Here is a 26,651-nt window from a genome sequence, read left to right as displayed (position 1 = left end):
TGCTCTCATTATCTCCATCAATGATATATAGAAGGCAGTAGGATTTGTGATCTGGCACTGGTAAAAGCTGATTCAAGAGATTTAATAACATGGGAGCATTATGTAAAATCTTACAATCAGCTGCATAGAGAAAAGATGGGCACCACCGCACTGATTGTCTGGGAAGACCTTGTAGATCTGTAGATCTGCAGGACAGGGAAGGATGCCCGGGAAGGATGCCCAGGAAGTGAGAGGAACAACCCACATTGCAGACTGGTTTAACTTAAGCCAACTGGTAGTACAGAAGTTTAAATGCATTTTCAGTTAATGCAGAATATGTATTTTCAGTATTTACTGCTCTGGATGTAAACTTGAAGGAACAACCTGAGTAGGATGAATGTCTAGTACTGAGAAACCAGTTTTGCAAAGATCATAATAAAAAGAACTGTGGAGGAAAATAAGGAGAGGGAGTTGTGACATGACCCTCATTTGCTCACCGGCTGCACAGGTTATATCTAAATCTATAATGGGACATACAGACTCCAGCTTATGACTTACTAGAAGGGCAGAGCCTGAACACCTGTGGACTTCTCAATCAGACTGCCTCTGTCTCACTAACTCATAAAACATCATACAGATGATTTGAGTTGAGACAGCAACTAAAATACTATTTCACAAAGTAAAGAAAAAGTGTGCAGGTCATGGTTGGTGCTGTGTTTATGCCCACCTTACTCTTCACTTACTAAATAGTCATGGCTATAGCTGAACATAAGGAAAGCAAATAAATTGTAGAAAACCTAATCCACCTCCTGACACTAAGCAAATTCAACTATACATTACAGCAATAATCACATTAAAAAATATCACTGGAAGGAGAAAAAGGATAGTGAAAGATGTGGGCAACTATAAAAGTGGAAACTTTATATATGGATTTTGATTTTGCTATACTCTTGGGATCCAAGGAAGAGACACAGAGGTGAGGCAACAGGAAGTCATGACAGTGACATTTCTGCTGATCTGCAAGAATAAACACTAGAGAGGCTAATAAGTCATCTCTAAGAGACTACAAGTCTTGTTACTGACAGTGCTGGAGGTGAGGGGAGCAGAGAGAGCTTCAGAGACAGTCTTGAAAATTAAGTTCTGGAGACAATGAGTTTGATATGGGGTTTATGGCAGCCAACGCAAGGTGAAACATCAAAGAGAAGGAGGTATGAGACTGAGAGTATGCAGATGTAATGGAGTGAGGAGTAAGTCTGAGAATATTTAACACAGCCAAATGGAAGATCCGATCAGCAGTAAGGAGTAAGCTAGAGGAAGATGGCAACCACAAAGAATTTGCATTATTACTTATTAATATCTGGATATGCCTTTACTTCCTACGTATCAACACCTTCTATACCCAATGTGCAGGTTCATAGGCAGTTAACAGTAGAAGAAGCATCATGAAAATTACAAAAGGAAGTAATGAATATGTGTCTTTACAGAGGAGACATGGGCAGATAATTGAAATGGATTTCATTGTCCCAAACGCCATAAGAACTAGGCCATTCTAAATGTATGTCCTGGGTTCAGCAGTAGCAGTCATTTTTCTCCTTCTTGGTAGCTGGTGTAGTGCTGTGTTTTGACTTTCGGCCTGGGAACAGAGCTGATAGCGATGTTTTGGTTTGGCCAAGGACTTTGTGAGTCTCATGCTGTGCCAGGGAGGAGGGGAAGCCAGGAGGAAGGAGAGACAGGACACCTGACCCAAACTGACCAAAGAGGTATTCCATACCACAGCACGTCATGCCCAGGAGGTAACTGGGAGTTAGCCGGAAGGGCTGGGAGACTGCAGGGTTGGAGGAGGTATGGGTTGGTGCTTGGTCGGGCTGGGAGGGCAAGTTATTGGTCGGCTGGTGGTGAGATGATGTGTTCTCTTTCCTTGTTATTTCCTTTGTCATTATTATCATTGGTGGTAGCAGCAGTGATTTGTGTTATACCTTAGTTACTAAACTGTTCTTATCTCAACCTGTGGGAGTTGCATTCTTTTCGACTCTCCTCTCCATCCCTCCGGGAGTAGGGGGAGGGCAAGAAGGGGGGAAGTGAGTGAACAAGTTACATGACTGGGTTTAAACCGCAACAGTTCTTTTTGGTGCCCAACGTGGGGCTCGAACCCACGACCCTGAGATTAAGAGTCTCATGCTCTACCGACTGAGCTAGCAGAGCATGAGACTAACAAAGTCCTTGGCCAAACCGAAACACGCTATCAGCTCTGTTCCCAGGCCGAAAGTCAAAACACAGCACTGCATCAGCTACCAAGAAGGAGAAAAATGACTGCTACTGCTGAACCCAGGACACTGTGCGAGCTTAGAAAGCTGACTGCAAACTTTCATACAGACAGAAGTATGACCTTTGTCCTGAAAACACGTGGGAGAACACTTGGCCCTGACCAATTCTTGATGCGGAAGTAACTTCTTTCCTGATTCTCTCAGGACTGATTCTTTGAAGCACTGGCTTTTTATTATACTTCCTATTTCAACTAAGCATTTAATAGTAAACAATACACCACATGATCTCTGGCGAATATCAAAATTAAAACTGCCAAAACTTAAAAAAGCAAATGTGTAAAACAAACCTTTGCCTTTGAAATTAAGTAATTTCAAAACATCTCTAACACCAAAGCAGGGGAAAGCAGAAAAGTAAAGCAAACAAGGAACCTGGAGAGACGTGAGAGGATGGAACCAGACCAAACGACAGATCACAAACCTGGGGAATCAAGTAATATGCAAATAGTGGTAATCAACAGGGATAACAGGAAAAGCATGATCAAAGCAAAACTCTTCTGATATAAATGACTCCTATGGCATGCTAGAAGTGCATTAGCACCCTGTAACCACAATAAAAGCGCCCAACAAAGTAATTCGTATCAAAGAGTAGCGCGCAGAAAGAAAGAATACATAATAAAGCGACACATGGTAAGCAGGTTCCACCTCTTGCCTACAATTAACTCAAGAAAGTGAAAAATGTTCTCACTAACGTACATAACATTAAAGCAAAAATTAAGGAGAATAAAAACAACACCCTCCCTCCAAAACAGCAGCTGAGATTCTGCATAAAAGAATTGAAAACATCTGAAGAACTGAAAACATGATGAAGCAGAGCAAGCCTCTTAGGAGCCATCATCAAGCCACATTTTCTCTATAGTCCTTCTCCACTAATAAACTCACCTCTGCAGGTTCTTGCAAATCACACTGCCAACATCTGCTCTGTCTCCTTTACAATATTTCAAGTCCCATCCTCGCTGCAATCCCATGGTATTCTTATCATCCCACTAATTCACTTACAGCCCCACAGTACTCTAATAAACCCCTAACATCAGCCTTCCACATTTCCCCACCTTCCATGTACCTTATACCCTTCAGCGATACCCTCCAGTATGTTCCATGTTCCTGACATCACCCCTTGAATAAGTTGTGCTTGCTCCTGTGCGCTGTATACTTCACAGAGTCACAGAACTGCAGTGTGGAAGGAACTTTGGCTGTCTCCAGTCCAACAACCCTGCCTAAGCAAAGTCAATTAGAAGAGGTTGCTCAGGGCCATGTCCAGTTGGATTTTTAATACCTCCAGGGATGGAGAGTCCACAGCCATTCTGGGCAGCCTGTGCTAGTGTTTGACCACCCTCACAGTAAAAATGTCTTTTATTAAGTGGAGTTCACTGTACAATACCTGTCTTTGTCCTGTGACCCCAGTATGTTCCCCTAGTATGTCCAGCTCAGCCATACCACATTAACCTGCTCTGAGTACCCTTAACACCAAATCTACATGCCCCACCTGCATGCAGGGGCTGCCATCTCCCATATCTTCTAGCAAATGTGCTTTTCTTGTTGGTCAGGCAGAGGATGGAATGCACTGCATCTCTGTCCAGGGTGTGATTGGCCATGTGCATGGAAAAGGGCCAGCGTTTTTGCTGCAAGGCGGACTAAACATATCCCTCAGGTTTGAACTCCCTCCATCTTCTCTCAGTGACTGGCTTAATAAGGTCCTTTCCTCTACACTATCATCAGTTCATATCTCTCTGGCATGTAATTGTCCCTTGACCTATCTCAAAACTGGCAGTGGGTTCAAAAAAAATTGGAAAGGAGCTAACAAAGAAAGCCCAAACTTAAATGAGAGTGTTTATCCCTTCCCATTGACAATCCTTTAAATTAGACTCTAAAACTACATTTATGTTTCTAAAAACAAGTGGGAGGAATTAGGCCCAAACATAACAGAAGCATGTAGCTATAGACTGGATTGAGAATAAAGAGATGAGACTGGAAATGGTCTGATGACCCAAAGAGCCATTTTAGATGTTCATGATGGATATCATTGCCATCCCTCTTCAGCCAGGGAAAAGAGTTGAGAGCAAATAAGATAATTTCTGGAAAAAAATGAGCATACTAAAAAAAATCTTTAACCACACAATGTACTCCATAAAGAATACAGGTGTTATGATCCTGAGCATTGATCTTTTTAATGAAGCTTTCAGAGAGAAACAAAAGATTTGAGCAAGAGAAAAAACTTGTGATGCCAAATTTACTTCATAAATCAGTGAATGGCACTGAGCACTCCTCAGCACTCAGAGACCATTTTTCCTCCTTCCAAGGAATCTGCAGAGCAAGATCCATATAAAAATTTCTCATAATAAAAAACAGGTTGCCTGGGGAAAAGATTAAAAGTGTTCTAAAATAACATCTGATTCTATGAATGGAATGAGCTAATTTAATAACACTGAAAAATATTGCAGAAACCAGCTTCCAGCTGAGACAAGTTTAGCACAGCTCATCCTGGCTTAATATTTTGGCTCACCTGGTGAAAATGCCGTGAGGGTCTCAGCTGGAGCCTCAGCTGTGCTAATGTGCAGGACATACATTGGAAGTCCAGATACCAGATGGGGGATTTCGCTAACTGCTTAAATCAGCTCCCATGGCTGGCCACCAGTTGGCAAGCACAGGAACATCTATAGGTTTGTATTATGCTAAAAATCACAAAAGCAATGGGGCACAATGAAGTACAGGACAACAAAGGTAACCTTATTCTCAGGCAAACGTAGAGGTGGTTGTTTTCTATGTGACTGTAGGAATCTTGTATTTGCCATTGAAAACTGGCATGTAATGATTCTCATTTTAAGTACAATGTAATTAAAAATCTACACTATACATATTACATGCACACATATATATATACGCAGACTTTTAGCTAAAATAGTGGAATGAAGGAAAAGCTATTGATATTTAAGTGTTTTGGAATTCTGACTCTGAGAAACCTGACTCCTGAAGTTACGCCCTTTGCTGCTTTCGCATTTTGAAGCTATTTTCAAAGCTACTTTTCATTGATTTGGGAGCCAGGCATCTAACTGTGAGAAGCTCATTTTGCAAGGATACCACTGTATGGTGAGATGAAAACAATTGGATAGCTAAGACCCTCTCCACTTCAAGATTAATTATTTAAAATACAGTCCTATGCTGTGAAAGCATCTCCTAAATCTGAGCTGGAAACCTGAGCAACTCAGGGTGCAAGTAGGGTCAGTCCATGGTATCACATATCCAAATGCCAATTCAGTTGGCCAGGAAACTAGTACATTAGGCTATTAAGTCCAACCTCAGTGGCGGCACAGTAATTTCTATTGCGCTTGGCACAGTATGGCAGAAAACACTCCAGTTCTCATACAGTCTTTGGAGGAAAGACATACTTTGTTACTGTGAAGGTTTCTGAATCTCACTTGGAGAAGGATCACTAATGGACACTTTTGGTCATGTCTCACACAGAAACTGAAAGGGATCTGGTAATTCCAACCAGCTTATGCACTCCTATAGGCAAATGATGCTTATTCAGTTATTGTCAAAAAGTAGAAAACATAATAATATATTAGAAAGATATGTTCTACTGGGAAGATATAAAAAATGAAAGCTATTTCCACATCTTCCCCAGTACTGCATCACTCCATATCACAATACTTTGCTATCTTTACTATCTTTTGCGTACTTCTACTTATGACTTTACTATCACTTTGCTGTTTAACTATACTTTTGAACTCACCTCCTCCCAATCCATAATGCATGTCAGGAGAATTTGTATCAGGATCCAGTACAGCTGAGGTCTTGCTCTCTTTGTGACCATCAGAGTAAGAAGGATGAAAGCCAGTTCTTGAGGATATGGTGGCATGTGGATTTCAGCTGATTCCAAATCCGAACACGAAGTTCAGGTTTTTAGTTATCTAGGGACAGAGATCTTCTGCCTTTTAGCTTCTAGCTAAAGAGACACCTCTTGTAGTCTTAGAACGATTATACTTTTCCTGAGAAAGGAAGGGATTTTTAATTTTTTAATTTCATGGGTTTTGAGCGGCTCTAAAATGGATTAAGCCCTTAACCTTTGGCAAGCAATACATAAATTGGGTAAATTTTAGACTTTAAACAGACATCTTCTATAACTTATAAAATAAAGTTAATGAAGACCAGTGTCTGAGAACCAGAACACAGAAGAAAACTTTGTCTTTAAAAGAAATTAGTAACTTTTGCTGATAGGTAGTTTTGATTTGTGAGCTGGAAGGATATAATCATATGGAGAAGAGGCAAATAATCCTCAAGTGGAACAATTCCAATCAATTGCAACATATTGATAGAAGTATTGTAAAGCTCTGGAAGTGTGTAACCTTTCTCTTTATGAAGTAAAATTCATCTACAATTGCAGTGTTTAATTATTCGCAAAGGTTCTTTGTATTTTCTGTCTCTGTAAAAATTACTATTCTAAACTGATTTATTTTTAGCATGGTTACTTTTTCAAACCTCAAAAGTAAATCTTTTTCATGTTTCTCATCTTTACGTGCTATCACGGGCTTCAGTTGCTTCTCTTTATATTCCATAGTTTTGAGCACAATTTTGCAGCCTGGGTTGGAACACTGTCATGACCATAACCAGTGTCTTTATGCCTAGGGTGATGTTCAAGTTTGTCTTTCCACTCACTAAGCCACTGTGAAAATGACAAATTCCACCACCACCGCATTTTGCCTGAACAGTGATGGGACCAATCTCTTGTGCAGGTGTCAATGCAATGTGTTCATAGTTCTGTGTCCTGAGGACTTTATGATGATGAGCAGGAACACGCTTTGAAAATGGAGCCGCCATAAGGGCATGTGATGGTCAGGCATAGATCTAGAGCTATAACATGTCTCATGTACCCTTACTTTGATTTTAACAAACAGCATCCCAACACCTCATCTTTAGTCTGGATCCACATGGCAGAACAGATGAGTTTTGCAGTGCACCCTGCAATTCACGCAAGCTATCTTGGAGTATGGTGTAGCTCTCTTCCTTCACATGCACCCAAAATTCCCTCCAGGGAAAGCCAGGGCCTGGGGGGAGAATACAGTCATTCATCTAGATCTCTCCTCAGCTGCCAGAGGGATCTTGCCCAGCTGTGCCACAGGGGACCAGGTTCCCAGCACAGACTACGCAGTAAATGGAGAGGACATGATTCACCCTCAGGAGAGGCTCTTCTTTCTACACTGAGATTAAAGGGACTTTTGGGTAAGAAGGCTCCTATCCTAAAAGCCTTACAGTTAGGTGAGATGAATTCAGACAATCTTTAAACAAAGCCAGCTGAGTACTGCTCACCACTCTTTAGATGGGCTGATACAGAATACAATCAGGTGTAACTTGGTCCATCAGATTAATAAAGCCTGGTTAAAAATACACAGAAATTAAGAAAAACAGTGATATTTTATTAAAAATGCTGATGTTTTATAACCTTTTTACACCTCGGGTACACATCTTAGCAAAACTGCAGTGAACGTGACCTTCATTATAACAGGCATTAAAATGTTAGAATTTATTTATTTGATTGATTGTTTGTTTGTTTATTTGTACAGACTGGGAGGTTTCCCTCTGTTAATGCAGACATTTTCCCTTATTTTAGGATAGATGCTTTTAGTTCCATCTACAAAATAAAAGTCAGTTGTATCATAAAAAAATCCTATGTATGATGCATGTGTTTTGAAGAGTGCCCAGAAATGAATTTTAATGTATAGAATATTTGCATTTCTTCTTCCTCTAAAGCGAGGCAGGAGTATAATCTCAGTTTTGTCCTGATTTATACTTTATGAGAATGTACATAAAAGAACATAAATACTATTACTGCAATTTTGTATCATATTTCATGAGTATATTTTTGCTTCTTCTTACTAGTGCTTCCTAGTTTCATCTGCTTACTGCTTTCCTCAGGAAAGAGATGATCATGTTGATATAAAATATTACATCAAATACACCTGTGAACATGCACTCCTGGATTTTAGAAAATAAAGAGATTTTTCCAAGCTTCTGCTTTGCTACAGGGAGAGGGTATAAACAGCTCTGGTTAATGTCTTTAAAAGTGCTGATAGACATAAAAATGGGACCTGCACTCCTACTTCATTCATACATTAAAAGGGTCTGAAAGGTACTCAGGAACAGAAGGAAATGGGATTAGAGGAATTGTTGCTTGGCAGGGTAACTAGAAAAGCCCTGGGCTTTGGGGTTGGTTATAATACCAGCATTAATGTAACTAACCATATTGCTACAGTCTGCAACTGAGAAAAGGGTTCTGGGAAAAAGGGAAAGCTTCTGTATGTTTTTTACATATAATGGCAGTTTATTCCCTAAGATTGCTGTTGGAGCAGAAACCATATTTCACATTAATATCACTTAATATGTTATTCATTGCCCTGGGCTCCAGAAACGAGCAGTGAATTAGGTCATGGTGAATAAATACCTATCAGTGTCCATCAAGTGACATTCCTCATCTCTTTTCCCTCTTTCTCCATTTCATGTGGTATCAAAATCTCATTCTATTGTTTATCAGGCAGTACATGACAGAGCAAACCTTTCTGGGGGTGGCTATAAATATATAGCTTCCATTACAGCTGGAGTCAACCTCAATACAAATGGTAAGGCTGATGTAAATCCCCCTTATTTTGATGAGGTATGTGCTGCATTTGATCAAATGAGTGCATTTTAAATGACCCTGAACTAATTACCTCTCAATGACATGGCACAAGGCCAAACCAAGGGCCAGCTCAAGCTGCTGGAGCTGAGTGGTCTCTGTGCTGCACCCAGGTCCATCAGTCCTTCCCTCTCCCCTTGCCAACAGGGTGGCCAGGACTGGTTTTTTGCAAATGCTGGCTTATAAACAGTGGCTTCTGAAGCTACTCACCAGCAACTTGATAGTGACCCAATCCTTATCTTTGTTCAGAAAATTATCCCATTTTCTTTTTTATCTCATGTCCTTTGCCTCAGACGGTTGTTGATAAATTGCTATTTTGATATACATTGACATATGGCTCCTGAAGTACTAAATAAGTGATTCAGGCCACTGCAACAGTAAATTTATAGCCTGCAGATGCAACCCTAGCTCCCAATGACGCCCAGGCTTTGTGCAGGTGACACCTTCCATTGTGAGAGAGGTTGTCCCTCAGACCTCGACGCTACTGGATAATGGAGGCTTAGCAATCTACCTAATCAAAATCTGATCAAGGCACTAAAATTAATGGGATAGTGGAGTGTTTTAATGATAATTAGGGGTCTGTAGCATTGTCCAGGTTTTTAAATCATATTTACAGCAATTCTTTTAATAATTACCTTCTACAGTTACTAGGGCAAGGTTGGTGGCCTGCATTTAGCCACGCAAAAGTGTTATATGGCTTTATCGACCACTGACATCTGTCCCAGGCTCACAAGGGGCCCCATGCTGCTGTGTTGCATTTGGTGAATGCATTGCGTGTGCCCTGCACTAACCACCAGAAATGAAACTCATCAGGGACTGCCAAGGAAAGAAGCAAAAAAGAGGTTTCTATGGAAAATTTTCTGGGAAAGCAGAGATTTATGCTTGCAACCTTGATTGAAAAAAGAAAATAGGCTTTTTTAATGTGTGATAATTTCGATCAGAAAGTGAGGGAATAGTGCTCTTTTGTAGCCTGGCTGGAATGGCAACTAGTTTTGGCTACACAGTTTCCCAATAGAGGAAAAATCACTTTAAATATCTAGTTAGAGACCTGTTACTATTTTAGGGGAATGCCTTGAAGGCCTCCACCTTGTCCTTTCTATTTATGCATTTATACTGCTTTAGTTAAGACTGTGACAGCACTTCTGTCATAGCTACTGTATTTTCCAGAGGCCACAGGATCTTTTTTAACACTGTAATGTCGTCGTAAAAATGTGCTTTGGGCTGCAACCTGTATTAAAAGATTTGAGCCAAGAAGCAGACTCATTTGACCAAATTAAGACTTCTTATCCCAAGTAGTTGGGGGTTTGTGAAGTTCTACATGTGGAAAGTGTGAATGTAGTATACTGACTGGGACAAGATTTTCCTGAACTACCTTTGAGCTAGAAAGAGCTCCTAGCAGTGCAGGGGAATACAGAGGAGTGCGAATGCATGCAGTCACTGAAGAAAGGTGTCTGCCTTTCTTTGTGTCAGTAAGCACTGGAATGAAAACTGAGCCATAGTTAACTGGGTCTAAGGATGATTCTGTGATTCTACAACGGGAAGAACTTTAATGGTGGGGACAGATATAGAGAGGTGTGTTCATCCTGAACATTATATATGTTGAGTATCTTCCAGGATTAAGCCACAAACAGTTAAGGAGGTTTTATTTATGAGTGAAATAAAAAATGTCCTTAACTGGCTGTGGTTTAATCCTAGAAGATACTTAACATATATATGCTGACTTTACAAATTTAATTCAAATGAACACCTAACCTCCTCTGGGTGTCCCTGTGCAGATGATCCCAGGTGAATGCAGCTAATGACTCCCCTTTTGTACGTTAAGCTGGATTTCTGCAGGTGCTTCTGTCAAACTGATGCTTCTATTTATTTAAACTATACTCAGATAAAGACTCAAACTTTCTACCTAAGCAAATTTTCAACTGGATTTTAAGGAAAGACTCATCCAGACTTCAGATTCTTGTCTCCAGAATAAGAAGATTTTTTCTAGGGGGTGAGGTGGGGAGAAGTCCTGGAGTCTCTGGGTCAGTGGCTGTAAGAATGATTAGAAATAGAAAAAGCTGGAATGTTGTACTGCAAAAAAGGCAAGATAAGTGCTCAATGAAAGAGAAAGATTTATGTTCCATTTCATTAAACAACTCAGGTTTATTCAGAATTTGCAAATACTGGACAAGACTTAGGGCTGTTCTGCAGTAAGAAGTTTAAGTTTTGACTATGGCAAGCTAAAATATTTGTATGTTTCTAAAGAATCATCTCTTTCTTGAAACACAGTGTTGGCCAGGAATTACAGCTCCACGGGGGTATGCAGGGAAAAGCCATGACACCTGAGTTGCCCCTAAAAATATATAGGCTTCAAGCCTGTAAAAGGCTTGAAGCCCATCTCTTGACTGAACAAGGGTGGACTCTACTGATACCACCCTGAAAGGCTAGAGCAGCTTAAAGTCAAAACAGGACAGGGAGTAAGTGGTAAAATTAGCCATGAAGCTAAGTAAATGAGCGGCTACTTGGTTTAGGGTTCATGTTTACTTAATATCAATTACACTAGGTTGCGCTAATGAATGCGACACACTGCATAACCACGGGGAGCCTCTCTTTTATTGTGGAGGGATGCTGGCGATGGACAGCCACATTTATATTTACAGTAATTTATGCTAATAATTTATGTCTGTGGCATCTCAGCAGTCTTTTCTACAAAACATCTGAGAGTCTGAACAATATTTTACTGTCTGTGGAATTAGCTAGGGTTCACAAAAAATACAAGTGGATGGTGATTAAAGCTGGGGTAGCTCTGGCTGACAATTACATTACAGATAAATTGGTATTACTGCTCACTGTTTAAAGCCACTGGACACTATGTTTGGCAGACTGATTTTTCTGTGTTCTTTTGTCTTTTCCTATGGATAATTTTTATCTCTTGCTTCAAAAGCTAACTCGCTTCCTTTGAAGGACAGTAAGCTTGACAGGGTTCAAGCTAAGCTTCTTGAACGTAAATCCAGCATGGCTATCCCCTGACTGAATCAGCTTTAACTTGAATTGTGTGTCTCTAATCTTTTGCACTGTTTCAATTATACTCCACAGCAGCTGAGGACTATGTGAATTCTAGTGCTAAATTTAATCAACTGCTCCTCCAAGGTGGAAAAGAATGTATCTTTGGAATTAATGGAAAGAGACAAATGAAATCAATCCCTGGTATCTTGGTTCTGTCCACTCTGCACCAAAGGACATCCCAGAGAAAAGACCTTCAGTAGCAACTGAAGCCTGAAGTCTGACAATGTGAGAACTTAAAACCGCAAGGTATGAAACCCATGAAGAATGGTACACTTCATCTGGACTGTAGAATCAACAAGAATTTAATAAGTTAATCAGATCATCATCGTTCCAGTGCACATAAATTTGAATTGTTTCCCCATTATGAAGTGCTTGTCTGTAAATTATTGCAAAGAAAGCCATTTTCAAATTAATGTTTGGGCTATTAGAAAATACAAAGGGCATTTTCATTAATTTGAGACAGCTTTTCTTCCTCTCTCTTTATCATTACCTTTGTTACCCAGAATCAGTTTAGTGATCAAATTTATTGATGTGTATGATTCGGTGGCATTATTTGTTTAGAATTTGTCCTATACCTGGTGGAATAAACTCATTAAGGGTAAATGAATAGTTATGTAGTCATCACCTAAAATGAGTCACTGCAGTTCTCTGAAGTCATTACAGTGCCTTTGAACACAGCTGGAAAGAAAGCCTTTGTGAAGGTTACAGCTTCCCTCTCAGAATTTAACCACCATTAATTTTCATCCCTTCCTTGAAATGGCTTCTGTTTACAGGCAATGAGACTCATTCTTTAGCAGAAGATGTAATACATTACACCCCAAAATCTACCAAATCCACTGGCAAAATGTTCCATACTTATGCTGCCAAAATGCATTAGTTTTCAGTATATAGAAGCTGTTCTTCATTCTTCAAAAAGAAGATCATCATTTGGGCAAAAAGCTGATTTAAAATCACCAGTTTTGGAGATAAATATGAGATACAGCTTCTACAGATGACAAACTTCCTGCCACTGAAGGTCAAAAGAAGAGGAGGTCTTGCATATTGCAGGTCACACTGTGTAGGATCTTTATTTCAGTAAAACTGCCCACAAGGAAAGAAATTCCTAATTTCAGGTTAGAATTCCTGCAAGTGAACATACTGTATGAAATCAAGGTTGATTTGGGCATGGGTGTCTCATTCTTTAGAAATAAATATCTCCATAAGCTTTGCCTACATGTTTGGATGCTTCATAATATAGGAAAATGGGACTATATTTTGATCATAGTCATACCATCTTAAGAGTCTATTCTAATGTCCACTATGAAAGAGATTTGTAAGGCGTTAGCAGTAACAATACAGCACATAAGAATAGACAAAGGATTCCTACTCACTTTCAACAAACGTGAAATATCTCAGTGCACCATTAACCCAGCATTAGCTTATATATATAAACTAACACAATCTGTTTCAAAGTCAAAATGCATCACACTGCATTCAGCATAAGCCTTTTGAGAACCTTACTGCTTGAGAGCCGTTCCGCTGAGAAGGCCGTATGCTAGAAAAACCCTAAGAAAAAATTCCTGCTAAAACTGACAGTATCTAATCATGCTGCTCACAGCTACAAGCAGCTCAGTTACTTGAGTTTTTCATATAAATAGCCTTAATATATTTTGTAAGCATGCTGTCTATATTTCTCCTCCCTGCTTGCTCAAAGGCTGAGTTCATTTGTCACAAGGCCAGAAACATCTATGAAGAGAATATCAGCTGTTTACAGCATTTGTAATATTGTCCTCAGGCCAATGCATTCCAAAATATGCTGGACTCCCTCCACCTGTTTTTACAATGCTTGTGGAGTGCAGGTATGATTGCAACACTGTTTACACAAGATCTGAGCCAATGCCCACTGAACTCAGCAGGAGCTTTTCTTTCAAGTTCTGTGAGTTTCAGATCATGCCTATGGTCAGGGTTATTTCACATTAGACAACTTAACAGGAATTAGTACTAATTTATTTTCCTCTTTTTCTTCTTTCTTTCTTTTTCTTTTTTTTATTTTCCCCTGGCACGGGAATATAATTAAAGACTCAGGGAGATGTCTGAAATGCAACCCATGAGACATTTGATATAGCGCAAGTAAGGTTTGCTTCAATTAGGAATTCAGAATTGTGTTACACAGCACATTAAATGGCACATTAGCAGATGTAAATGCTTCCATCAAATTAAAAATGGTTAGTTTGCTTGTTAGATTATTTTTTGTTACAGTAATTATGTAGCTTTCCGGTTTTCAACAGCTCACAGAGAAGAACTGATCCAACTTCTTTCTTTACTTGTGCTTTCTAGAATCATAGAATAGTTAGGGTTGGAAAGGACCTTAAGATCATCTAGTTCCAACCCCCCTGCCATAGGCAGGGACACCTCCCACTAAACCATGCCACACAAGGCTTTGTCCAAGGTGGCCTTGAACGCTGCCAGGGATGGAGCATTCACAACCTCCCTGGGCAACCCATTCCAGTGCCTCACCACCCTAACAGGAAAGAACTTCTTCCTTATATCCAATCTAAACTTCCCCTGTTTAAATTTTAACCCATTACCCCTTGCCCTATCACTACAGTCCCTAATGAAGAGTCCATCTCCAGCATCCCTATAGTCCCCCTTCAGACACTGGAAAGCTGCTATGAAGTCTCCATGCAGCCTTCTCTTCCCCAACTTTCTCAGCCTGTCTTCATACGGAAGGTGCAAGAAATGGACAAATACAGTTTTTCTCCCAGGAAACACTGGACCACTGCATGCGATACAGCATACAAAAGCAGCAAAGATAGATAGGAAAAATTCTTTCAAATTGCACATCATCATTTTAGATATATCATGCAAACTGTTTCACGTATTACTTCTGTACAAAGCATCCGTATTTTAAGAATTCACCATCTCCTAGAAGTAAGAAATTGAAAAGCAGAGCAGTTGAGAATGTATTCACAGGACGAAGACAGCAATGCAAAATGGGTAACCTCAACTTGGTTGAAAAATGCTCGAGTTATTCTCCGAAAGATTTTCTCAGGAGAAAACATTCCTGCTGAAAGGTAACTCTAAATGTAGAAGAGTGAAGCAAGAGGCAGGAAATCAATGCAGAAGGTACTGCTGGGCCAGGAAGGCTTGTTGCTGTGCCTCCATCTGCAGCAGACTGTCTTGCCATAAAGGCCAGCAGATTTGTTTGTAGCAAATCTGCACCTCAGGCAAATTGACCTCCCAGAGCCTTTTTGGCCTCTACAGGAAAGCAAAACACAAGACTCTACTGAGTTATACAGGTCTGTTCTCCACCCCATAATGACACCTGCCCCACACTTCCTAACCTTCCATCTTGTCTTCTCTGTTGAACCTAAATCAGAGCATTTTAACTTAACTTTTCATGAGGCAGAAGCTCAAAACCTGCCAATATGTCAGGTGGTAACATTGCACTATGAGCCAACTGAGTTGATCACCTAGACTTCTTCAGCCTTTGAAAGGCAAGGACAGCATCCTCTTTCTGACATGGTCCTGACAAAGATTCCCTTGTTCTTGGACATGCAATTCATTATTGCAGTTACTCAAAAACCTCAGATGAGATCATGAGTCTTGGAAAAACACAGTGTAGCAGGGTCTCTGGAGCACGCTTGGGCCTTGGGAAAGGTCTACCACAGATGTCACTAGTGTGTCTCCTACAGAAATGAAGCTCCTTGCCTCTAGGCGAGTCTCACCTGAGGAATGTCTTAGGTATCACAGCACACAAATGTGCAGAGCATAAAACCCAAGGCACAGATCTCCGAAGCCATGGGGGTAGGCCAGGCACATAATTTCCCTCTTCATGGAATGGGATGTGTTAGATAGTTTACACAGTTCATGGCGGCCATGACACTGGGCGGCACTCAATACATCACTGGAAAATGCTGAGCAGGCAGCCTTTCTGAAAACCCTGCCCCCCTGAAACACTGATACTGTCTTGTAGACCTTAGTTAGACATCTGAGACAGAGACTTGCAGCCTGAAGCCATCTGCTGCCACCTGAGCTCTGACACAAAGCTGTGCAGCTCTGGCATTACAAAGCACGAGCCCTTGCCTGTAGGACTGAGTGAGGTTCTTGCTTGCTTTTTGCTTCTCCAGTCCTTCTGCTCTTGCAAAGCCATCCACATCATGGTTAACCTCAAGGGGAGCTAGAGACAGGGCTGTCCTACCACTGTGTGAAACAGTCATGATTCCTCTTGGCATTTCCCTTTGCTTTTGCCTTCACGGTCTTCCAAGATTCCTCACATGGCCATGAAATTCTGGTATACTTTCTTTCCGAGTTACTTATTTAGCCAGTTTTGAATGAAATCACTGCAAGAAGCATCTCAGTAATATTCTCCCATTTTCTGGCAACTTTTATGTTCATTTGCCTTGTAGCTAAGTCACTCAGAAATGAGAAATGAAGAGTAAACTCATCTTTTCAGAAGGCTTATAAGGGAGTTTTCATTTCCTAATTTGAAGACTTCTGATCTTAAACAGAGGAAAAGCCACAAGAAAACCAAACCTTTTCTCTTACATCTCATTCATCTCAGTGTGCAAAATTAGATCATTACAAGCTGCAGCAGCTTAATCGAGCAGCCTTCGAAACACAAAGGCTTCTGATTCAAATGGAGTTAACAGAGTTGGTTGGGGTGTTTTTACTACTGCTCCCATAATGTTCAAAGTCATTCATGTTTCCACAGAGTGCTTGCTGATGATTATGAGCAATGAAGCTTTGGATCCAGCTATACCTGTGCTTCCATCTGTTATTGCAGAAACCAATTCTATCATCGTAACTTTCTTGTTAATGACCTACTTCTTGAACTCATTTAAGATGCCTGTTCCTCTGCGCTCTTCTTCATCGATGGTGTCAGTGGAATAGCTGCATTTATATTCAAACATCCTGAGCACAAAAAATTGCCAGTTGATTTATGTCTGTCCTGGGTGTTCAGCTGGAGAGGAGAAAACACATTCATTTTCTACAGCTTGTAATGAACTGATACTCCAGTTGTTGAGGCACATCATCTGACAGCAACTCCTGGTTTGGGAGGATGTTTTTATATTCATTGGCATTCATTAATGACAAACACACCTGTGTATGTCTGGGAAAGGAGCCTGTGTTCAGCAAGTTCTTTTTTCTCTTGCATATTCCCAGTGAAAATTTGATTTGTTCCAACAATACAACACCCACCAGGAGACTGTTCAATGGTATTTTTCTCCTTTTTCATGGATTTTATGAACTGCAGTTAAGAACTATTCCAGAAGATGCTTCCTGTTCTCCTACTGTTTAAAGCTTATTTTTAGATAACTTTGGACATTTCTGTGTGAGCTTTAGTGATGCTTCACATTACCCTATTACCCAGAGCAGCACTGTATGACATTTGAAACTCAGAGACTTGTCTTCATTCATCTTCAGCAAAGCTCATGACCGCCATCCTCTTTGAAAGTAGAATTCTTTCTCTGTTTCTCCCCCAACACTCCAGCTAAATTACTGATGTCCTTTGTATTTTTAACCTCTCTTACTCAGCCTCAGGGTTTGTCCCCCGTACCCTTTCTTTTCTCCTTTGTCCACAGCAGCTGTGCTTTTTTACCTTCTCCTCTTGGTGCTGCATGGCTAGAAGATGGGTCCCCTGTTATGTGCCCTCACCCCACTGCATGGAGCTTGTTTCTAAAAGGGACAGAGCAGAAACCAGAGACAGGCAGGCACAGGAACCACAGCAAATGTAAATATGCAGCAGACTCTGGTGGAGAAGGTGACATGATGACATTCCCTAGTTGGTGAAAAGGGCCCCGTATGTGTTAGGTTTTTCCCCTGCCTTATGGCAGGTGAACACTGCATGGTGGAACTCAGATCTTGCTGCTCATCATTGCTTCTGCCTGATGTTGAGCAGTGCAGTGCTCATATCACCACTCTCCATCACACCATACCACATGATCAAAGATGTAGAAAATAAGCAAGTAGAAAGGAAGATCACCAGCACTCACCAATCTCTTCAAACTGAAAGGCAGTCTGTTACTTTGACTTTCCTGCCACACCTTCATTAATGTCCTATTTCTACTAAAGCAGAAGGGCAATACAACGAGAGAAGAGAGCCGGTGATCTGTTTTACATGGTGAGAAGACTACTGTTATATTCCAACTTGTTTTTTTGGACATGTTGATTGCATTGCAATACATAAGTAAACACGAGCTGTTAATTCTTTAGCATCTGATGGAGAAACTGGAGTGAGCTTTCCTGACTGGAATACCATAACTGGATAACTGAAGATATTTCTCCTTTCCAGGCAATAACAACAGGAGCATTTTTTATGATGTCTCCTCTCTGTGCTCCCTTCAAAGCAAAGAAGATGGTTGAAAGAAATATGTGTGTGTGACAGATTATAGTAATGTGGCTAAGGCTTGTAATCAGTTTATATATGCAGTGATATGCTAGTTGCAGTTGTGTGGAAGTAGTGGTAATAGTGAAGTTTTTTATGACAGTTGGTAAAATGTTTTGAAATAATAAAATGAAAAAAGCTATTAATGATTCATTCATTTAGCACTGTGATCATATACAAGTAAGGACTATTACTTTGGTGTTTTTGTTTTTGCATTTGAAAGCAGATTTTCAATAACAAAGCTGGAATCAGTCCAAGCCAGATCATACGTACAGTTAAAAAGCTACATAATAAAAGGCAGAGATAAGAATTTTCATTACAGATGTACAATAGAAAGTCCTAAGGAAAAAGAAAATGTAATTTGATGTCTCTTCCAACCACCTTAATCGCCTTGTGGAGATTGTGTGCGTTTGACCTGATCTAACCAGGTTTAGCTCACTTTGTTGTGCCTGGAATGAATTTCTCCATATGCTAATTCCAGTATATTTGCTTTATCGATACAACCTGCACCATGGTGACAAGGATACCCATCTCTCACATCCCGCGGGTCATTTTTATTCTTTCTTATCCTTTTAGGAAGGCCTGTTGCTTTCTATCTTATTATTGTATACTTGGACTTCACAAATAGTATGAGAAGCAATAAAAAAGGGTGTACTGAAATTTCAGCATTAAGCCAATAAACACTGAATGTGCGATAACTTCTTTCTTGTGTACAGCAATGCCATTATTTCAAAAAAGCAGTAGTAAAGACAAATGAAAAGTGTCTTCAATCTCAGCTAGTCCTATTCTTGTAAATCTAAAATGTGCTGGAAAAGCATTGCTTACATTTGAATCAGTTCTTGTTCCAAAGAATATACATTTCTTAGGTAACAGCCTAGCAGCCAAAGTTCCTTCTCCTGGGCAGGATTCACAGCTGTTGAGCCTGGCTGCAGAAAGTAAATGGCAAGGCTGTTGGCTGTTCTTTTTTTCCCACTGGCCATCTTTTTCAAACACAGTTTGAGCAATCTATAAAACCCATCTGCTCCTGTGGTAGGTAAGGTTGGGACCTTTCTTGGGAAGACTCTCTGATATTGTCTTGTCTGCCTGAAATCAATCACTTCTTGTCTCAAAGGTACATCACTGGTTATTAAATCCACCCTTGCTAATGCATAGGGTGCACCTGACTTTGGCAAAAGGTGGTCCATAGGCTGCTTCAGAAATGAAGACTTGTGGGTGGGAGGTAAATCTGAAGCTTTGGCATAGACCTGGCACGTCAGGTTGGACATGAAGAGCCAGCACATCTGAACAGAACGGTCCACCTGCTTGGGGTGTGCTCCAGCCTAGCTCTGAACTGCCTAGTTTAGTGCAACAAGCTAAAAAACCCAAAACAAACCCAAACCCAATTGCTTGGAATATGGTTCGGCCAGACAGTTTGCTCATAGGATTTACACATCTGAATTTCTTCAAGTAACTGAGTAAAAACCTTCAGATTTTGGACCAGGCAAGCATTAAATCAAGGGAACAACTAGCACAGACAGATATAAGCATCCATAAGCTTGCAGAAATACCCTATTGTCATCTTTGTTACTTTTCCAAGAAGAAGTTCATATCTACAATGATTCTGCACCTTTGGGATTCAAAATTCAGCTATATAGAGAAAAAGAGTGCATGGAGAAACAGCAAGGGTCAGCTCCATATTTGTATTACTTTTTGATTACAAAATGACAGGAGTTTTTTCTGCGCTGAAGATTAAGTTGTTTTAAAAAGCTTGCCTTATACAGTTTCCCCATACTGATAAACAGTGCTTGAAAGACTTTGCTCAAGCTATCGACCACCTTCATAACGCTGATGACTATTAAAAAGCCCAAACAGCTGCATTGATTATATTTGGTCCGGTTGTAAATATGTACATCCAGGAAGGATGACAGGCAATTTAATAAATTAATGGCAATACGGTTAATTTTGCAGTGTTTACTCTTTTTTTTTGGTTCATCATAATGTGATACAGCATTATATGTAATTCCCTGTGGAAATTCCTTATGTACCAATCTCTTCGTACTCCATTTCTTTACCCATTCTTAGTTTCAGATATTTAGTGAAAATAATAATAATAAAAGCCCCAGCAATATCCTTCACCACCCCACTGAACACAAATATTAATAATCTCAGAAAGTCCGTATTCAACCTGACACAGTAAGCAATGCAAATATGGTACAAAGTCTATCTTTACATTTATTTGCAACTGTGTATAGATATGCTTCATATAAATTAATCCTCAATTTCATTATAAGGAAGGAATTATGTCTGTGGTCAAAAGGGTGGGGTACAGTTAATCTGATTTGGCACAGCATGTAAAAAATTAATTGAAAGTCAGAACTGCATAGTGTTTATTATAAAGTAATTTCACACCAGCTCAGGATTAGCATGGTAACAGGTGACAATAGGTCATTACTATGTTAATTGAAAGACAGCATGCTTTTGTAAAAAAAAATATATATATATAAAAAGGAGAAAAAAGGGTTAGAAACAAAATGAACTGAAAAGGAAACAAAATATAAAAATGCAGTATTTTATCTAGGATTGAGATGTAGTTCTGTGGGACACGTTCCGGGGAGAAGACACCTTCTGAAAAGAACTTATGGGCTTTTTGGTGATAACCTTGCATTGTTTACTGTGCCATGAAGCATGGCAGATGTTCATGCGTGTCCCCTGCATGAGTTAAGCTGGCCTCCTCTCTTTCCACAAGAGCAGGCTGCATCTCCCAAACAGGGGCCTGACATTTTCAGCTTTCTGACCCTGCTCAGTGGCCTAGGCACAAGGAGGCGAAGGCAGGCAAAGGGATGCAGAGCTCATGTATTTAGAGGGCTTGCCCAAAGGCAGTGTGGGCCCAGACAAAGCCGCTGGGAGATTTTGCAGCTGTAGTTAACAGGAGAGAAACCTCCAGTTTTGTTCCTTGATGAGAGGATTAATAAAATAAAAAGACTTTTGGCCACCAATGGAAAATAGCCTGTCACTTCGATAGCACATTGAAGCATGAAGCCGGGGCAAGCTCATCCTTCCACTTGAGCTGCAATGCCATTATCCTGGCTCTGAATAGGGACAGCTGCTGCAGTGCTCGGCTGCTCTCCTATTGTTCAGCTTGACAGACACCAATGTGTAGGCATTTCCCATTATACACTGTGACCTGAGTAAGCAGTCCTGAGCTGCCAGCTTCAGCCCATCAAAAGAAATCAGGAAACTATTTTTCCTGTTTTATTTGCATAATAGCAAAAGGTGTTAAATCAATTTTGGGGGCAGAAGATCATTCAGCAGGTTCTCTGGTTGACAGAATACAAAGGGCACAATATGCACTTTTGTGTAGGTGAGCAAGATGAAAAAAGCTCTGTATTAACTTCAGTCACCACGAAAGGACCTTTGCTAATGACATGTTATAATTTAAACAATGATCCTTTCTGGCTCCAAAATAATATGCCTATGTAATGAAGATAGTTGCCTTGCTTAAAGTAAATGGGAAGTCAGAAGCACAGCTGGGATCAGAAAAAAGGAAACTCTGATTTTATTTCCTGGAAGAAGAATTTAATCTCTTTGGATAACCTCATGAAGTCTGATGTATGAGCTGATGAGGAATGTGACCTTTCTGCTCACCCTGCTTCAGAAAAGTTTGCAATACAGCCTGACACTATCTGTTGTAATATGTTAATTTCAATGCAGTTCTGCCACAAATACTAAGGGTGATCCCTGAGACCTTTACATTCCAGAATAGAATCCTTCTGGACTTCACTCTCATCTCAAAACACCCTGATTAAGGTGCCTACTTATCTAATAAAGGTCAAAAGAAAGGAAAGTGTAAATGTTCTTTGATTACTTACTACAAAGGAAAGAGCTCAGACAGAAGATGGTGCCCTTGCATTCAGTGCACGATACAGCGTGATGTGGTCTGCTGAGACTGACAGCAAAAGAGACTGACTGATCCTGAGCAGATCATAGACCATCATCTGCAAAACTACTGCAGAGCTAAGGTAACAACAGAACACAAGTACCCTGCGAGTAGATGGGATCGGAACCTGCTCACCAGCCAAATTAAAAAGCAATATAATAGAAATATTTGCACATTCCCAGAAGGAAAATCTCCCAGGTTAGTTAGGGCAAAACTCAGCCTCAGGTCTGACTGTGGCCAGAAGATAAGACTTTCCTGGTAAGTGAAGTGGAAGAGTAAACGATCAGGTTCATCTCTACAAACACACCATTTAAAAAAGTCTATTAGAGCTGATGGTTTCTTTTTTGACCATGTTATAATAAGTGCTCAATAGCAGCTGCCAAATTTATTTCTAATGGTTTGTCATGTCTTTTCAGCTCAGTTATAGTAAGTCCATATCCTTAGTAAGTAGACTACTCAGGCATTCACAATATGCAAGTCTGCTTCAAAGCTATTCTTCCACTGCAGCCAGCTCAAGCTGTCAGGGCCTGCCTCAGTCCAGCTGAATCATAAGCAATAGTGTTGCACCCTACTCGCCCCACTGCCCTGGCTCAGCACCCTGATGCCGAGACACCAAGCTACCCACTGTATGTGTCTTTCCCTGGCGACTGCCTTAAAGGCAAAACTGGCACATCCCCTCCCCTTGGGTTTGCTGAGATGAGTGCTGCTTTCTGGCCAACGTGAAGACAACATACAATTGCTACAGGCAAGAATAGAGTTGAGGGACTTTGAGACAACATCAGCACTGCTCCTGCTCTTCAAAGTGCCACTGTTTCCCTTTCCAACATGTTCTCCTTTTTGCTCTCCTTTTAGTTAAACCAATGGCATGGTTTAAGCCCAGCCGGTAACTCAGAACCACACAGCCGCTCACTCGCTACCCCCCCTATTCCTTCCCCTGCTCCTGCATGGATGGAGAGGAGAATTGAAAGAATGTAACTCCCATGGGCTGAGATAAGAACAGTCCAGTAACTAAGGTATAACACAAACCACTGCTGCTACCACCAATAATAGTAATGCTAAGGGAAATAACAAGGGGAGAGAATACAACCACTCACCACCTGTTGACCGATACCCAGCCTGACCGAGCAGTGATCTCGCCCTTCCAGGTAACTGCCTCCAGTTTATATAGTGGGCATGACGTGCTGTGGTATGGAATACCTCTTTGGCTAGTTTGGGTCAGGTGTCCTGTCTCTGCTTCCTCTTGGCTTCCCCTCCTCCCTGGCAGAGCATGAGACTCAGAAAGCCCTTGGTCAGAGTAAACATTTGAGCAATAACTAAAAACATCGGTGTTATCAGCGCTGTTCCCAGGCTGAAAGTCAAAACACAGCACTGCACCAGCTGCTAAGAAGGAGAAAAATGACTGCTACTGCTGAACCCAGGACAAACAAAAAAGTAAAAACCACACATAAAGAAAAAGAAAATGCCCAACCTCTCAAGCAAGAAAGACAGAGTGGCAGGAAGAGCATATAATAAATGTGCTGGCAAAACCGATGAGACAGAATAGGCAAAAGATGCACATGAAGCTTCAGCAAATGTAATCTCAAAATGTTTCCAAAAGTAATTTTTTCCCTATTCATTTGTTCTCAGCTGTCTCTGTTGTTTACTCTGATGTTCTGTGATTTTTAGCAATAACAGTTCAAATCAAACTCTGTACAGAAAGGAGTCTGTCCTCTCACCTTTCTGTACAGCTCAAGGAGAGCTTACACAGCTGTGTTACGGCTTTGCCCTTTCTAGATGAGGAATATGTTGATTTGGTTTCAGCTCATTAACTGTCTAAGGAATCTCTTTCAGCTTAGCTCTCTGCAAGGCTGGAATCATCCATACTTTAGGATCAGGGCTTTTTTCCTCTTTGAATTTTTGAAAGGGTGTCCCAGAAGGCACAGGCACTATAAGGAAGCCTGGAGAACTGCAGGGTTTACATCATGGGAAATGAGCACCCCCTTACAGGATAATGAAATTTTGTGTGTTGCATTTGGTGTTCTGGGATTCATAAATGTTATCAGTCAGACAATTATAACAAAAGTTCTTCCTGCTTTCCCTGGCAAGCACGGGGAAGATGGGAGTGTTATCAGCCTGACATTTCTGTCAGAACTGGTATTTGAACCACTGGATGATTCTGACAAATGCCACTGCTGTCATCTACTGCTCAGTTTTAATTATATCTGACTGAGGTTTTCAATGGCAGCAAGCAGAAAACTTAATTAGTTGGTTTAAAGGCTGATCTTCAGAGTTTGAAGAATCTAAACACCTTTGCAGCATTTCTGAACAGAGGCTGCTATTTTCAGTCTGATGATGTAAGTCAGAAGACTCAATGGTCCCATTCATAGGAAGGAAAAACCAAGAAAGACTTGCAGGTTTATGCATCAACAAACCCCGCCATGTTTATACATGACATGTCAGTGAGGCAACCTCATGTCTAAGAAAACTGCTGTGCTGGCTCACAGGTGGGTCTCAGACAAATGTTACCAGAATGCAGGCAAAAGATCGGATGCCTACGGGAACAGACAGCAAATGAACATCTGTTACCTTAAACAGAATGTATATATTCATTCTGCAGTGGACTGCAAGCACTGCACTATTTGGAAAGAATGAAAGGCTGGCATTTTCTCACACACCAATGCACTGTTCAAACAAGCTGCTTAAAAGAAGATTGCATTAACAATTTATACTACCTCTGTGTTTGCTTTCAGAGTGTTAATACAATTATATTTCTACACTATATCCTGGAAAAACAAGCATTAGTAAGATGCAATGTCAAATTGCTGATATGATGCAATTAGAAGTTAACATATTCACATACTGGTTGCAGGTTGCCTGTAGGGGAAAAAAAAACAACAAACCTCAACTGAAAATACATTGTTTTGTTTCAGAAACCCCAGGAAGGTGGGTTTGGCCACTAAATCCAACCACCTTTGTGTAGATGTGGACTAGTAGAAGATGGGTTTTGCTTGTCTATGAGGTCACATGGTCTGGAATAGTGCTGCTGATATCCTTTGGGATACTGCTCGATTTCATTATTTGAAAGGAATGGGCTTGATTTCATACATAAAATGTGCCAAGAACTGTGTGTCTGTGAGCCGCAGTCAGGAGCCAAAGCACTTGATGACTTATACAGCCCACAGGACTGATCAGCTCTCATTGGCTTCCCCTGCACTCACAGGCTTTGTGCTTGTAATTCATCTCTGATCACAGAATCGTTGAGGCTGGAAGGCACCTCTGAAGATGGCCTCATCCAACACCCTGCTCAAAGCAGGGTCAGCTAGAGGAGGGTGCTCAGGGATGTGTTTAGTCATGTTTTGAATATCTCCAAGGTTGGAGGCTCCCCAGCCGCCCTGGGCAACCTGTGCCAGTGTGCTACCACTCACACCATAAGAAGCCTTGTTTTCTCTCTTTTAAACAGATTGTCCCTTATTTCAATTTTTGGTCACTGTTATTTTGTTGCTGAATCCCAGCGAGAGGGTTCTGGCTCCATCTTCTTTACTACCCTCATTGGGCATTTATACACATTGATTGGAACCCCCTGACCCTTCTTTTCCCAGGCTGAATTGTCACAGCAGTCTCAGCCTCTCTCTCTTATGACAAGTGCTCCGGTCCCTTAATCATGTTTGTAGCCCTTCACTAGACCCAGTCCAGTATATCCATGTCTGTCTTGCATGAGGGAGCCCAGAACTGGACATAGCACTCTCTGCTAATGTGTTCAGGGCATGCTGCTGGCTCATGTTCATCTTGGTGACCATCAGGAAAAACGTGTGCTTTTCAGCAAAGCTGTTTTCCAGCAAGTTGGCCCCAAGTTTATCCTGACACATGGGATTATTCCTTCCCCGGGACAGGGCTTGTCATTTCATGACCTTCAGGACATGTCCGCTGGCCCATTTCTCCAGCCTGTCCAAGTACCCCTGCACGGCAGCACAAGCAGGTGTTTCAGCCGCTCTTCTCAGTTGTGTATCATTTCAGACTTGCCAAGGGTGCACTCTGCCACATTGGCCAAGCTATGAATGACGAGATTAAACTGAGCATGAGGGGAAAAGACTGCCTAAAGAAATCATCTGCCTCTTATCACTGTATTAGAGTTGCAAATCTAGTCGAGCTCTCCCAGCCTGGATGCTGACTGCATTGCTCTGTTGAGTCCCAATCCAGGACACTACACAGGTCCTTGCACCTGGTTACAACCCTACCCCATAAACACATGTGTGTTAATGCACGCACAAGCACAGACACACACAATGCTCTTTTGGAGAGCTAACCCGTCCCTTTTGCAACTTTCTAGTTCCTTTTTTCCATAGAATTTTCTGAAAGACCTTTAGAGGAGAATGA

General features: G+C 40.9%; 1 non-coding gene across 1 annotated transcript; it reads right to left on the bottom strand.

Moving 5' to 3' along the window:
* Positions 1-2,108: 2,108 nt before the first annotated feature.
* Positions 2,109-2,181, bottom strand: TRNAK-CUU (transfer RNA lysine (anticodon CUU)). The gene has a single exon. It is a non-coding gene; the product is annotated as a tRNA-Lys (tRNA).
* Between the last annotated feature and the right edge of the window lie 24,470 nt (positions 2,182-26,651).

Source organism: Pezoporus flaviventris, unplaced genomic scaffold (genome assembly GCF_033815535.1).
Source record: "Pezoporus flaviventris isolate CSIRO_AGI_PZ_B2104156 unplaced genomic scaffold, CSIRO_AGI_Pfla_v1 ptg000045l, whole genome shotgun sequence".
NCBI lineage: Eukaryota > Metazoa > Chordata > Aves > Psittaciformes > Psittacidae > Pezoporus > Pezoporus flaviventris.
This window is presented reverse-complemented; position numbering and strand designations above follow the sequence as displayed.